We start from the raw sequence: 14,056 nt of genomic DNA on the forward strand, positions 1-14,056 counted from the left end.
TAATAGGAATAAAAGTGCTTAGTGCTAAAATTAAGCAAAAGTGCTTGCCATCTAGTATATATATAGTATGGATTCAATGAAAGAAGCTCATTTGCAAGGCAACCCAATGAAAAAAGTTCACTAGAAGGAGCTTGAAACTTACCAATACTAAGATTGGTGTAGTCTATCACCTTAGATATCCCAGTTATAAACTGGGAAATGGGCATTTATAGTGGACCAGAGATGGGGTTGGAACACATTTTTATTGAGAAAGAAAAGGAAAGCTTTACCCAAATCAACCAGCACTTGCTCAACTGCTTAAACCAACACACAGCAATGACCTCAGACCTCTGGCAACTGGGATCAAGGTATCTTCGGCGTCATGTTTCTTTCTAAAGCATATGAGGCAGTCTGTGTCTTGGTTCATGTGTGTTGCTGACACGTGGCACCAAGGTTCTCATGTTCTTGCTAGCTACCTTCTGAGGGCAACTTTCACTTGATTTTTTTTTTTTTTTTTTAGCTTGGGCCTGTTCTTCTTCATCTTCAATGCCAGTGGTAGCAAACTAGTCTCTCTCAATCTACCTCAGTCTCCACTTCTTATTTGTTCTTACATATTCTGATTATTTTTTTCTCCTGCCATACTCTTTTGCCTCTAAGGACTTATGGCTTATATTGAGTCCATTTGAAAAGTCTAGAGAAACCTTCTCATGTCAAGGTCTTTACATCAATTGCATTTGCAGTCAACCTGGGCTCTGTAAGGGATATACTAACTTAATTCAGGGCGTCTTTGGGAATAGAAGGAATTATTCTACTCCAGTTATAAACGAATGTGTTGCCAAGACATGGAGGTCTTATACATGACTCATGTTATTTTCCTCTTCTAAAATAAGTGAGCCATGGTTAAAAATACTCAGACAGTTCAGCAACACTATGGTGCACAATGTGGTTTCTACATGCTCTGCTTTCTTCTCCCCATTCTCCTTTCTTCCGATGAGGTATGAACCCTCTATACACTGAAATCTCAGTTCCCAGAAGGAGCGCCTCTTTTAAGACAGTGTCTATATAAACACTGGCCAGACAGCATATGATAATAAAACTCGGGCCCACATGAGAAACCCAGACAGCTAAACCACAACCTCTGTAGCTGCCTGCCCAGAATAGTCAAGGTTAGCTAACAACATCCACCCTCTGACTGCACCTAACTCAAGCCAATCAGAGAAAACAAAATCTGCTCCTTAAACCAACCACACAAGACACTCACTTGTACTCAGCCGCCTTCCAGCTGCCTGCACCAGCAACTCCGGTTAGAGTGTGCCTGAAGCCTTCCGCTTCCCCCCCTGTCTCCTGAGTGTCCTTGAGGACATGCCAAATTGAATGATGGTGGTTGACTTCCTTCCTATAGCAAACTCAGTAAATTGCCTGTTTTCATCTTTGGATGGTTTTCATGTCTGTATCTCCTTGGTTGTTCTGGACATTTGTTTCTTTTTCTCTTTAGGGAACATTTTGTTTCCATTGCTTTATGATGATCATTTGAATTTATCTAACAATAACAATGAAATTGATTAGTAGAATGACATATTACCTGCACTGAGTGCTTATTTATGTGTTAAGAAATGTTATTATGATGTTCAGTATATCAGCTAATTAAACCCACACACAATAATTTGCTGAAGTAGATTTCTAGTGTTATAGGTGAGTAAAAATAACTCAGGAGGATCTGGTAACCCAAGATCATGGAACAAGTAGGTGACAGAGTGTCCATGGACTTTATATAGGCTGGTACAATAGTTCAGTATTAAATCCATTATGGTATATTGCTTTTAGAGCATGCTTGCAGATGCCCTAAGGTTAAGGTGGATATGATTTAACTTATTTAAAAATAAAATGCTAAACATTATCTGTACTATCTCCACCTGTTTGTTAGTATATCTGTATTATCTGTAGAGTTCTTAGTAAGTTTCCTGAGGAAGAGGGTCATGCTTACCTTCCTAAGTGTCTATGACCAGCATATGATTGCTTTTCTACTAATATATGCTTAAGCGATGAACAAGGAGATGACCGAACAGCAGAAGTCTATTTCTATAGTCACTGAGTTAGAAATGAAAAGGAACTTCCTTGTCGGTGTGCCTTCAATGCAATTATACATATGATTTTACACCATTTCTCTAGAAACCTCTTAACCCAGGACAGCTTTTCTTCTCTAAGCCCTAGTCCCTTTCCTTCTTTTAAACCTAGAGCCAGGCACAGTACTAGCATCACCCTCTCCAAAGGGTCACTTTCAAGATAAGAGTCACTGTATGAGACTAGTGCCAGTATCTTCCTGGCTGTTGTATCTTTTATCCACTTTCTGGGATACATGTAGATCTTTTTAGATTATTGAAAAAGGCTATCACCCTGTTCCTGAGACTGACCTCAATGTACTTAGATCAAATAGTTCCAAGTATTTGGGACCATGGGTGTGTCCTACCATACTTGTTTTTTGATGCTAAACTTTTTGTACACTCAGTAGGTTTCTTTGCCTATACTTGTAAGATGATTAGGCTGGCCAAAGAACCAAGGCAGTCATTTGACTTGCTTTATGTAGTTTCTAATACTACTGAGATCCATTAATTGAATAGATCGCTATTATTTACTGAACTTCTGCTAGGGTTCCAGGGTTTGGAAATTAAGAGGCAAATTGCACATTCATCTCACATAGAGCTTGCATTCCTATGGAGTTGATTTCAATAAATACCAAAATAACATAATGTTAGGTGGCACAACTTCCTCAAATGTATCTGTTTAGAGCAGTTATCTTCTTGTCCTGCCATGCAACTCACCATCACTTTCTTTCTTTCTTTCTTTTTTTTCACAGCTAGTACTTTATTCAGATAGCAGTCTCATTACCCATAGTCCAAGAACACTCAAATAAGAACTCACAATCACATGTTAAAAATTGGTCTTCAAACATCATAGCCAACATTGCCACATTTGCCTATGATCTCTCTGACATAAAACCACATCCACACCTCAGTGGCCACTAAACCATTCAGCACAGCTTCCTTAACTGTAAGCTGTTTGAAGCTACCAGTTTTAACATTTTGAATTATTATTTTTTATTTTTATTTAATTAATTTATTCAGATTACAACTAAATTGTTATCCCATCACTTGTATCCTCCCATTCCTCCCTCCCTCCCTCTTTCACCCTATTCCCCTCCCCTAGGTCTATGATCGAGGGGGACCTCCTCCCCCACATCACTTTCTGATTACCCTGTCTTCTCTGCTGTTTTCCATGCATCTTCCCAACCTTTCATTGATCAACTTGGATACATCACACACCTTAATTTGAATAAGACTCATCCGCATAACAGTCTCATAAAGTGTGTTGACAATATACTAAAAATAACTTTTTGGTTTTTTACATTTTATTTTCCCATAAATCGACTACTACAACAAGACCATAGATGACTTGATAAGGAATGGGATGATGCCCACAGTGGTCATCTAGCACATTGATTTGCTTCAGGCTTTAGACAATCTAGGAGGTTGGTTGTCCAAAGCAATTGGCGAAGCCTTTGACAAATATGCTCGGTTTTGCTTCAGGACCTTTGGAGACTGAGTGAAGCAGTGCTGCACCATTAATGAGCCAGATATTCTTGCTCTTTTGGCCCATGACATGCGTATCTTTGCTCCTGGTGTGCCTCGTTTTGTGACTGGGGCCTACCACGTGGCTCATAATTTGATTAAGGCTCACACCAGATCTTGGCATAGCTATGATTCTTTATTCCAAAAAAGAACCGAAGGGTCATGTGTCCCTATCATTATTTTTTTGTTGGTTAGAACTAGCAGGTCCCAATTCAGAGCTTGACCAGGAAGCTTCTAAGAGGGCCATCAATTTCCAGTTTGATTTCTTTGCTGAGCCCATATATGTTGATGGTGATTATCCTGAAGTTGTCAAATCCCAGGTTGCTTCTGTGAGTAAAAGCAAGGCTATTCATCATCACGGCTTCCAGGATTCACAGAAGAAGAGAAGAAAATGAAATGATCAAAGGCACTGCTGATTTCGTTTTTGTTCAATATTATACAACCCGCTTAGTCAGGCACCAGGGGAATAAGAAGGGAGAACTTGGCTTCCTTCAGGTTGTGGAGATTCAATTTTTTCCCCAGTCCATCCTGGAAAAATATAGGTTGGATGTATGTGGTGCCATGGGGAATATCTAAACTATGGAAATATATTAAGGTAAATGAATGATTTGTTTGTGCCTATATGTACACAAATACAAAAGGACACAGGGCAGTCATATTTACTCATGTATATGGAAACAAAAAGGGATGAGTTTAGGTCTTAGTTTGCCCAGTTGTTGACTTGGAAGAAAAGACTAAGCCTTGCGTTAGTTGAAGTTAACTAGCTGGCTTTTAAACAAAATTTGTTGTTAAGATCTGTTGTGGCCTTATGAGCAATTTGGGCATATTTTTTCAAGCTGGTGTCACTGCTGTAGGTAGAAAAGGCATTTAATTGAAAGGGAGCTAAATGTTTTCTGCCTCTCCCCTATGCTGGTAGCTCAAATTACAATAGCAAGATACCAGTTTTCTGGACTCCTCCTGTGGCAGATAGAAAATGTACCCGCACACGGGACCAAGGGGTTAAGGAGCAGTGACAATCAGCAGATGCTGATGGAAAGAAAGATATTTCTGTCTTCTCATTATGTTAAGAGTCATTTGACTGTCTTCATGGACATTTTCACAGTTTTGCTTTTCCATTGTTAGTCATAAAAGGTCAGTGTGTGGAAAATTAAGTTAATAGGGTCAGTGCAATTTGATGAAAACTAGTTTTGGGGTTGTAGCTTCCAGAAGATAGAGGGTAATGTACCTGATTTTATGAGCTATCTTTTTTTTTTTTTAAACATCTGTTTGGAATGAAACTTCTGTTCTCTTGTCCTAGGATACATATAATAACCCTGTAATTTACATCACTGAGAATGGATTTCCCCAGTGTGACCCCCATCTCTTGATGACACTCAGCATTGGGAGTATTTCAGGCAGACATTTCAGGAACTATTCAAAGGTACCATTTGAAATGATGAAAGATCAATTGTGCAAACTTAATATAATTTTCCCATGTGCTTATTTGCATTCCACAAAGGCCATTGATTTTTGAAAGCTGAAATTCATGTAAATTAGTGTAAAGCCGTGTAATTAGGAGAGGGGAGAACAGGTATTTAGAAGAGAGGAAGCTGAGGATTAGGCCCAGCTTCTACTCTGATGAAACTGAATAACGAAAAAGCAACTGTCTTCAGCATTTCCCGAATTATAAGTGAAGGTAACAAGAATAGAATGGTGGGAAAAATCATTAAATGTCATAAAACGTCAACACTGCTCAGGCATAGCATACTCATTTGCATATTTTGATATTCTAACTATCAAAAATGAGTTGACAGGATTTACAAGGTTCTCAGTGTAGCATTTGAGCTACGATTAAGAAGCCAGGTTAGAAACAGAGATATGTGAACTGCCTTCTAGTGATGATGATGCCAAGTCTTCCAAGACAATACTTTAATATTTGATAATAAATGATGAGTCATAATTATGAATTAATAACATGCATTATTAAGTAATCTGCCACCTTGTCTTGCCTCCTTCAGAGTTTCTTAAAATAACGTTGTTTAGAACATTGTCACTGCCTCAGTTTTATTTCTTCTTCCTATAAAGGAGTCACAGATGGACAATCTAACACAAAGTGAGACTGCAATTTCCTTTTTTCAATTTTAACAGCCATATTTACTTATTATGATTCTATTGAAAAGTCCGGGAGTTAGTCTTTACAACGGTGCTCAGGAAACACCTGAAAAGAATCCTACAATGTGATATCAAGGGGTATATTTCTAAAACCTGACATTTATTGAGTGATCCCTCACAGAGGCCTAGAGCTTCTTGGTAGACAACAATCAGATTCCTAATTTATTGAGTGATCCCTCACTGAGGCCTAGAGCTTCTTGGTAGACAACAATCAGATTCCTACAATCTACCCAGAGCAAAAGATTGTTTTGAAAAATGTCATTCAAAATGTGTTATTTTTTGGAGTGAGAATTCACTTCTGAAATTAGAGGGAAATCTCTGTTTCTCTGAGATTCCTCTGTACTCCTCTCTACAAATGAGTCTGGCATATTGTTAACCTGTTAAAGTTCTGAGGTTTCATCCTGTAGGAGAGGTAGGCTTTCAAGCAGATTTGTTGGTACTTTACTAGTTACTTTCATGTTGCTGTGACAAAACATCGAAATAAGAACTCTGAAAAGGGAGCGTGTATTTTAAATCACAGTTTAGCTTAGGAGTTCACAGGCTACAACACATGCTTGTTTGATCTCATGTTCTTGAGCCAGACGTCAAGACAACAGGCCTGTGCTGTTGAGGAGAATGGTCGGCTCCATGGCCAACCAGAATTAGAGAAAGAGGATGATGATGCCCTCTGGTGCCCTCTGACTTTCTACTTTCTTCCCGGATATTACTCCACTCCGGCCTATGGGGTGGTTCCCCCTCCCTCATTAAAGTTGGGTCTTCTCATGAACCCTTGGATAATTCCCTTATAGGCACCGCCAAAGGTGTGCGTCAGTTGTTTCGATGAATCTAAGGAAGCGAAGCCAACAATGAAGTTTATCCCTCACAGGCCTAAATGATTTGTTTAACATCAGTTTATGCGTGCTTGGAAAAAGGGACAAAATAGGAATTAATCTTTTTATTTTTATGTTTTTATATATATAGTAGGCCTCTGGGAGGATAGGAGAGGGACTAGACAACACTCCTAGTAGAGGGAAGAGAACACCAACCCATCCACAAAAACTTTGATCAAAACTTACCCTGCCTACAAGACATGCAGGGATAAAAATAGAAGAGATAAAGCAGAGATTAAGGGAATGTCCAACCAATGCCTGGCCCAACCCAAGACCCACACCATGGGAGAGAGCCAACCCCTGACACTACCAATGATACTCTGCTATGCTTGAAAACAGGAGCCTATCAGAGTTATCCTCTGAGACGCTCCACCCAGCAATGCTTTGAAACAGATGCTGAGACTCATAACCACACATTGGACAAAGCACAGAAAAGTGGGGCAAAGGATAAAAGGACAAAAAAGGATAAAAAGATTCAGAAGGAGACCAACAAAGACAACTAACCAGGTCCCAGAGGGTCCTGTAGACTCTGAAGCACCAACCAAGGACCATGCATGGACTGTATCTAGGTCGTTTACATAGATGTAACCGATGGGCAGCTCAGGTTTCATGTTGGTCCACTAGCAAGGAGAGCAGGGCCTGTTTCTGACATGGTCTCCGTTGCCTGCTTTTCTATCACTTCTTCCTGACAGGACTGCCATGCCAGGCCATAAGGGGAAAAGGACGAACTTAGTCCTCATGTGAATTGATAAGCTGGGGTAGGTGGGTGGGCGGGGCTCCCCTTTTCTGAGGAATAGGGGAGGCACCATGGGAAAGGGACGATGGGACTAGGAGGAGAGGAGCGAAGGGGATATGACCAGAATGTAAAGTGAATAAATAAATTAATTAATTAAAAAGAAAAAAAGGTTTAAAAAAGGAATTAACATTTTTTCACTTTCAATTTGGTATTCTGCTTATTACCAATTATAGAAATGCATCTTTGTTGGCCTTTGAAATGGTTTTAGTGATTGATGCTATCCCTGAGATTTCTCATGCTAAAAGGTCAGCGATAGACCTACCTATAAGTGTAGTCATTTAGAGATGTGGATTGTAATGGAATGTGAAGGCAGAAATTGTGGGTTAATTTGGGTTGCTAAGGGACAGGAGCAGGAAACCGGGCTGACAAGCAAACTCCTTTTCTGCAGCATGTTGCCTTTCTAGTGTGTTTTTTGTATGGAAAATGAATGGGATATACCCAAATGATGCCACCACAACTTAAGATGGAGAGAATGATGTTCACTCAGTAGTCAGGGAATCTGTAATGTTGTTTTGATAGTTGCCTGGGATGGTACATCATGGTACCATGTTCTGTGATGATACCAGGCGGCAACTGAGAACCATGTCCTTCAATGAGCCTCTGTCACAAGGCAAAACAATCAAGACCGTGGCACACATAACTAATTAATTAGTCCGACACCTTGTCTTCTGAAATTCAGATTTTCTTGGAATATTTTTTTTTAGAACATTGTCACCGGCTCAGTGTTGCACAGCTGATAACAAATAAATTAAGGGTGCCACATAGATTTTAAATTTAACAGTGGGTTTACTGAGACACTTCATGGTATGTTGAATAGTGATTGTATTATATATTTAAAACATTGTTTATTTTTGGTGTGTGTTATCTCATTCATCTTACAATATGCTACGTATTTTCATTATGGCTAATATAATGTTTTTGCATTCTGATTTGTTGTCTTTATGAGACAAGGTCTCATGTATCCCAGGTTGGCTTTAATGTCACTGCTAGGCAAAGCTGGCCCTGAGCTCCTGATATTCCTGCCTGCATATGTATGTATCACCATGCCACGTCCCTAATACCATCTTTCTTTGAGTTTAAAAAAAGATATGAGCCCTTAAAATGTCCAGAAATTTATATATTGACATGCTATCTATATTAATATATATTTATTCTATACAAACATCCAAACATGAATATATTTATTTCAAGATGGATATCAGTGTAATATTTTTATTATGTTTCTGTACTAGATGTTACTAAATTGTTTGGTATGGAATTTTTTTTTTGTAACAAGTATCCTTTCTTCTCTGAGTTGGTTATAGTCCCCTTTTGTACGTGTAGCACAAGGTCAACTTGGAAAAGAGGAGAGAGTACTGTACCTGTCAACAAATAATGGGTTGTTTTAGATGGAGTCACATGATGTGAATTGAGCCAATCCCAGCCTTCTCACTGGAGTTTGAACTTGAATGATCAGTTTCTTAGACTGAATGGAGGAGGGAAGCAACTTTGTGGGCCATTAGAGCATTCACTCTACCTTATAACCTTAGAAAACAGGGAGGAAGGAGAGCCTGTGTGGACAGGGAAGTGGAGCCAAGGAGCCAGGAGAACTCTCCCATGGTGCCGAGTCTTTTATTCTAGTTTTTCATGAAACTTGGTTGCATTCACTTTCTTAAGAGACTTTAATTTTACTTCTGTAAAAATTGTCACTAAGCACTTTCTTCATAACTCAATTTTGATTAGAACAAAAAGAGCTTTATTGACACTAGCATGTCACTTTAATCCCAAATAATGATTTGTGTAATTACGCCCTTCTTACAGATGAGGAAACTGACATGCAAGGAATCCAAGTTATTTGTTCACACCAAAAAGCTACTAAGCAACTTTTCCTGTGACAGGGAAGAAGGTGTTATTATTATCATTATTTTTGTATTATCTAAGATCTGTGAAACACAGAAAATTTTGTCCCCCAGCACAAAGCTCGCGCCTTAAGCCTACAGTTCAGGGTTTACCTAGGTCCTGTGCAGCAGTTCTTCATGTCTCTGAAAGGTTCAACTGGCTCTGCAATGTTGGGAAAATCTCAGACCCACAAATCTGGCCTTTCACCACTCATGGATTCTCTGCGACTCCTTGTCCTGGCTGGCAAGAACTATCCTAGTAAGAAGCATCTTGTGAGCTATTCAAAATAATAGCAGTTCAAGGAAGACATTTGTAGGAGCCCTGCAGGTGAGAGCCCACTGCAGGTGAGAGCCCACTAAAAACCCAGGGTGTCAGATGGATGCTGGCCTTGTGATTCCTGTCAACACCCCCTCCCCCAACATCGTGCATATGGACAGGCACATAATGACACTGTAGAAGGATCGGTGATATCTGTCTGCAGGGTTTACAGGGCTCCCCAGGTGAAATCCCAGTTATTTATAGAGCACTAAATGTAAGCTAATGTTTCTGGCTCATTTTGGGCAAGGAGAAAAAAAAAAAAAAAAAGAGAGAGAGAGAGAGAGAGAGAAAGAGGAAAAGAGGAGATGGAGAGGGGAAAGGGAGAGAACATTAATTATCATTTTATTGTTTAATTCTAGTCCAGCATCTTTAAATAGGCCATAGTTTATTTCACATAGATGCTGGCCAGAGTAAAGCTGTACCCCAAACTTGACAAAATTAGGCTCTGCAAAGCCTCAGTGTGGGGCCTTTGACAAGTAGCTTAACATGGAGGTCCCTGCTTTGTTCATGGGTACGTACGGGGATGATGGCTCCAGAGGCAGAGCTATTCCAAAGATTCTATCTGATAATATACAGCATAAACCTCTGCAAGCCATTGCCAGGTACATTGGAGGTCCTTAACCAGTGTTAATTATTGTTACAAAATGTGCATCGTTAAAATATTCTTTGCACAGGTTATTTTCCTTGCTATTTAAAGTCATACCTACATGACTGCATAATCATGAGCCGAACAAAGATAACAACAACAGACATGCCAAAGGTGGACAAGAGAAAGATCACCAGTCTTTAGACCTTCACAAAGAACCACAGTCAACTAATGAATACTGAGAGTAGAAATAGTTCTCCTGAGACGAGCACATCAATTGATTATCTGATCCCAAATGGTCAGCCCTAAAAACATACATATGAGTAACATTATACAGACTGTTGTACTTATGTATTTAGGAATGTGGATATAGCTTCAACCATTAATGGAAAAAGAATGCCATGAACTTGAAACAGAGCAAATGACAATATATGGGAGGGGTAAGAGGGAAGCAATGGGAGGGGGCGCGGTTTATATCTTAATCTCAAAATTAAAACAAATAATAAGAAAATAACATTATCGGGTCTGTGGGATGGCCTAGTTGGCAAAAGTACTTGCGGCCAAGCCTACAAACCTGAGTTGAAACTCTTGGACCAACATGGTGGAAGGGGAGAAGTGACTCCAACAATTTACCCTCTGATTTCTTACTCCCACAAAGAATAGTATAATAAATATTTTATAATAAGAAATATCATTGATATCTTATTATTTGTTTCTGGTTATTTCCCCTTCTTTCACATTGTAGCAGAAGAGTCTCTCTCATGCTTGCATATTTTATTTGCATATTTGAAGCATTGACCACTTCTGGAATAGGAAGAGAGGCAAATTTCTTGTTATTTCTTTCTGAGGGAGCATAAAATTATGTGAAGCACTGAATCGTTGGCAGGAAAAGTTATTCAGATGGATTTTTGTATGTTTGGAGTTCAGTGATGTACAAACGCTTACGTTTCATACAACACATGAGTCTTTATTCTATTGATAAGCTCAGCATCAGTGGTGGAGGCTCAGGGACAATCTTGAAATTACCTGCACAAAATGCTCGTGGATGGAAACTTTCCATTTTCAGTGCTATGGATGGATTTGAGGAAGAGGGAGGCCAGGGGAGAGACTCCTCTGAGCAAGACTCCAGAACAAATTAGCTCTCGTGAAAGTGGTGTCAGCCCTGGCTCATGTTTTTCCTCATTTTTGCTCAACTTCTGTCTGCACCCAGCTTGGTTGTCTTTGTTCACTCTGAGATTGTAGGACATTTCCCTACTTTTCAGTGTCCTGATCTTGTGTGGTTGTGTAGGACAGGTCAACCTGTGTGAAGTTGAGCAAAACCTGCTTTTGAGATCCTGTTCTGTGAGTTAGTAGTTTATTAATTGTGAGAAAGGGTTTTTGTTGTCATTGTTTTTTTTTTTTTTTAAATAAACACTCCCAATTAAAATTAAGTGTCTTGGCATGTAGAGTAATGGAACTCCATAGGATTTCTCTTCTTCCTCCCGTCCCATCATCTTCTCTTTTTCTTTCTCCCATCTTCTGTTTTTTTAAAAATTTTTTATTTACTTATTTTGAGATAGGAATACATATCACCAAGGCTGGATTTGAATTTCTGATTCTCCTGCCTTCATCCCTGGGTGCGGGGGTGACAGATCAGTATCATTATACCTAGCTTGCCCTCTTCATCCATGGGAATCATTATCCTTCCTGTAGTTAACCCTATCCCCTACCGCCCTCTCACTCTTGTTGCTGGTTCTCTTGCTCCCTCAAATCATCCTTCCTTCTACTTTCATGTCACAGACATTACTTTCTCATGCCCTCTCCCATCTCCCTTTAGGCGTCTTCATCCCCTCTCATAGTCTTCTTTCTACCTTCATGTCTTCCATCTAGAATCTGAGTATAAGCTAAAATACGTAATGTATCTTTATGAGTTTGGCTTATTCTGCTTATGAAATGATCCCCAATACCATCTATTTTCTTGCAACTCTCATCATTTTGTTCTTTGTGGCAAAATAAAATTCCACTGTGTATATGTACCACACTTTCTTTGTCTATTATATTGTTGGTAGACTCCTAGGCTGGTTGATTTCCTAAGCAGGCAAAGTTCTACTCATTTAATCACAAAGATGAAGTTATTAAGAACATGCATCTTCTAAGAGACAGTGACAAATGAACAAGATGATGCTATAATGCCTGCATTGGTTCTCTCCATGTTACAAAAAAGTTGTGTTAATGATGGCTAATTTTTTGAGGGGGGGTGGAGATGGCATGAATGCTCTGAAGGCTGAGCTGTGTTTTTCCTAATTATATATTTAGCCCCAAGCAGTGTGCCTATTATATAGTAGTGTGCTACACATGTTTGCTGAATTTGATTGTGTCTATGAGGGAAGGGTTAGCCCATAGATAATGAGAAATAAATGATGAAATGATTGGGATTCTTCCCCTAAAGAAATATACTCTGCACAATAAAAATGCATTCTTCTAGAAAGTTTCCAAGGCAGCCCAACTTTCCAGTTAGATCCATGCCTGAGCTAGCACAGCGGTGGATGATTGCAGAGAAGGTTTGTTAATGACCAGCTTTAGGCTTTTAATGACAAAACCCCTCAGCAAGATGTCATCGAAGTTATTGAAGACTTCACGGAAAGTGTTGAAGCTGATACGTGGTAGCAAGAAGGTTATAAATCTTGCAGTTGGCTCTACCACCAAGACAAGATGCTGAGCACAGAGTCCCCCTGCTGTTGTCTGTCACTATTCTCCCTCCCCGTCCTCTTCCCCTTCCCACCGAGAGCTCGTAGAGGAGAAATACATCTATTTCCCAAAGTAGCGCAGACCTGGCAGCCACCTGCCTATGCCAATTTCAGATCACAGAGGCCCATTTAACTGGGCAAAATGTGTTAAGCACCTGGGTTTTTCTAAATGTGCACGAACATCCTAAGGATTAAGGAAAGATCTCCAAAGTTAATACATTGACCTTTCAGAAGCACCAACCAATTAAAAATCCATTGTCAGCTCAGAATAGAGACTCCAGTACCTGAATGTAGATTCCCACACAGGGGCTATTGCTTTATTACTTCTTGAATGAGAACGGTGTCACTTTAACCCCATGAAGTAGTCCATCTCATGGTGCACTGAGGGCTCACATGAGAAATGTTTTCATGGCTTTGGGGTCACACTGGTGCCATGTTAGATTGGGTTGAAAACATTGGCAAACCTGCTCTTCGCCTCCTTTAGTGGCTGCTGGCAAACAGGACCCAGGTCAGGAGCAAAATGGAGAGTCACAAATGGTGAATGCAATTGTCTCACGAATGCCAATTCATAGTTAGGGATTTTTGTTAGATTTTTAAAAATTGACATAAAGGTTGTATGTATTTATTGACCTGTAACATGTTTCAAAATGTGTGTACTTTCAGGCATGGCTCAGCCAAGCTAATTAGTGAATGTAGCATCTTACACACTTACCATGGTTTGGTGATGACAACGTTTTAATTTGCCTTCTCAGTTTTCAGGAATGCCATGCGCCGTTATTGTTATCACATAGTTACCACATTCCATAACGGGTGTCCCTTCTTTTCACTAGGACTTTTGCAATTGACTGACATCTTCCTAAGCTCTCTCATTGCCTGGTTTCTGGAAACAACTAGTAAAAGGAGAAAGATTTGTAAGATCTGAAGAGAAAGCAGAGTATGGAAAGAACTAGCTATGTTTCTTCTTGTGTCAGATGAACTGGTTTGCAAATGTGAAGGAGAGCATGTAAGGTTTGTCTTTTGATGCCTGGCAGATCTCATGGAATGCCCTCAGGTTTTTGTTTGTCTGTTTTCTTTGTTTTGTTGTTTTCTGGGTTTTTGTTGTTGGGTTTTTTTTTTTTTTGGTGTTT

General features: G+C 39.6%; 1 pseudogene; it reads left to right on the forward strand.

The window, feature by feature from the left end:
• The window catches only part of LOC127205742 (cytosolic beta-glucosidase-like), a 220,130-nt pseudogene that overhangs the window by 150,783 nt on the left and 55,291 nt on the right, over window positions 1-14,056 (forward strand).

Source organism: Acomys russatus, chromosome 22, assembly GCF_903995435.1.
Source record: "Acomys russatus chromosome 22, mAcoRus1.1, whole genome shotgun sequence".
NCBI classification, from domain to species: Eukaryota; Metazoa; Chordata; class Mammalia; order Rodentia; family Muridae; genus Acomys; species Acomys russatus.